This window comes from Chiloscyllium plagiosum, chromosome 11 (assembly GCF_004010195.1).
Source record: "Chiloscyllium plagiosum isolate BGI_BamShark_2017 chromosome 11, ASM401019v2, whole genome shotgun sequence".
In the NCBI taxonomy this organism is placed as follows: domain Eukaryota; kingdom Metazoa; phylum Chordata; class Chondrichthyes; order Orectolobiformes; family Hemiscylliidae; genus Chiloscyllium; species Chiloscyllium plagiosum.
The window spans coordinates 91,736,222-91,738,475 of record NC_057720.1 but is presented as its reverse complement, the minus strand read 5'-3'; the positions used below and the strand labels follow the sequence as shown (position 1 = coordinate 91,738,475).

Below are 2,254 nucleotides of genomic sequence, written 5' to 3'. Positions count from 1 at the left end.
TAGGTTTAAGGTGAGAGGCAAAAGATTCAAAAGGGACCTGAGGGGTAACTTGTCACACAGAGGGTGGCATGTGTATGGATCGAGCTGCCAGAGAAAGTATTGGAGACAGATACTATAACAGCATTTAAAACACATTGGAATGGGTACATGGATAGGAAGGGTTTTGAGGGATGTAAGCCAAATGCTGGCAAATGGGATGAGGTCAGTTTAGGATATCTGGTTAGCATGGACAAGTGTTGAACTGAAAGGTCTGTTTCCATGCTGTATAACTCCATGACTATGAGAGGCTGGAAAAGCTGAGACTTTTTATTCTGACGCATAAGAGTCTGAGAAGTGACCTTATAGATGTTTATAAAATCATGAGGGTCATAGAAAATGTGAATAATTCAGGAAGGAGGTGAAGTTTTGTAGAAATGGCAAAAAATATTCCTGAAGATCATTCCAGGGACGAGGAACATCAGTTATACAGATTGATTGGAGAATTTGGGACTGTCTTCTTTGGAGAAGGCTGAGAGATTTATTTGAGGAATTAGAAGCAGGAGGGGCCTGGATACAGTAAATAGGGAGAAAATGTTCCCATAGAGAAAGGATTGAGACCGAGAGACCACAGATTGAAAGTGATTGGGAAAAGTAACAAAAGTGAGATGGGTAACAATATGTTCAGCCAGTGAGTGGTTAAGGTGTGGAATGCACTGCCTGAGAGTGTGATGGAGGCAGCTTCAATTGAAACATTCCGAAGGGAATGAGACTGTTATTTGAAAAGGAACAATGTGCAGGGTGACAGGGAGAAGGCAGGAGAATGACACTCAGTGAATTGCTCATTCAGAGAGCCATACAGACAGGATGAGCAGAATGGCCTCCGTGTGCGCTGTAACAATTCTGTGATTGTGTGATTGAGCAGAGTTAAAGCTGGGGGAGGTGGGAGCTCGGTGTCTCACTGTGCTGCTGCTGCTGCTGCTGCTGAGGTCAGTGAGATCAGAGACTGGGAAAGGGAGCCAGAGCTCACATCAAACTCTGCCCGTGTCCGTCACACTGAGACTGGCAGGAGGCTACTCACTGATTTCACACCATGCTGCAGGAATGGGACCACAGGCTGCAAATGGACAGAGCTCCTCCACACGGTGAGTAACACTGACTGACTTATATCTTGCTGCTTAAAGGGGGCAATGGAACTAAAGAAATACAGTTGGACACCCTGTTAGACACAGTGCTCCTCAATCAACCATTTCATTCACTGCAGCTCCCCACTAACACCTTCAACAATTCAGTATTTGTGTTTTAGAAATTGTGTTTAGAAATTGAAAGGGTTAATAAAGGAGGATTGAGGTTGACTTACTCAGCCTGAACTTGGTTCCTTTACCGAACATAAGAGTAGCTGTTGTCCTCCATACAGTAATAGTCAGTGACATCCTCATTCTGAACGTTGCTGATTGTCAGGGTGAAACTGGTCTCATATCCTCTGCCAGTGAATCACTCGGAGATTCCTGTGTTTCGAGTTGTTGTTTCATAGATCAGGAGGGAGGGTTTCTGTCCTTCTCGCTGCTGGCGGTCTGACCCAGTCCCACTGACAGCACCAGGGGAGACCGGCTCATGATGATGTCCCCACTGATACCTGAGGGGTCAGAGAGAAACACAGTGAAGTCAGAACTGTCACAGAAAGAGCCTGTCAAATGAGAGATTGTTGGAGACACTGAGCTTTCCTCTGGTTTCAGCATTTTCCCTTCAATCACAAGTCAGTGGAATTGGAGTGAAATGGAGAGCAGCTTAAGATTCAAGGTGAAGGAGAGAGATTTGTACCTGCGACGCAGAATTCCAGGGGCCAGAACAGCTGGATGTGTGAAATCATGGTGTGTGCTCCTGTCCCTGGGCCTGGTTCCTGATAAACTCTCCCTTCACTGGGCTCTGCTTTATAAAGCTGCAGCCTGTGAGAGTCTGACTGGGTGTTCCTCAGTATGAAAATGGCGTCAGACAGAGAGAGCCACGTCAGCCCCTCACACTTCCTCTTCTCTCTCTCTCTATCTGTCTCTCTCTCTGTCTATCTCAGAGACTCATTGATGTGAACAGCGCTGAATGAGACCATTTGGCCCATTGTGTCTGTACTGGTCAGCAACGATCTGATGACACTAATCCCATCCACCAGCTCTTGGCTCCTTACCCTGGAGGTTACAGCAACACAAGCGGATATCTAAACACTGCTCCAATGTCACAAGAGTTTGTGAGTCAACCAGCCTTTCAGGCAGTGAGTTCCAGACTC

The 2,254-nt window shown here is 46.4% G+C and overlaps 1 pseudogene; it reads right to left on the bottom strand.

The window, feature by feature from the left end:
- Positions 1-2,254, bottom strand: part of LOC122554664 — an 81,249-nt pseudogene that overhangs the window by 10,255 nt on the left and 68,740 nt on the right.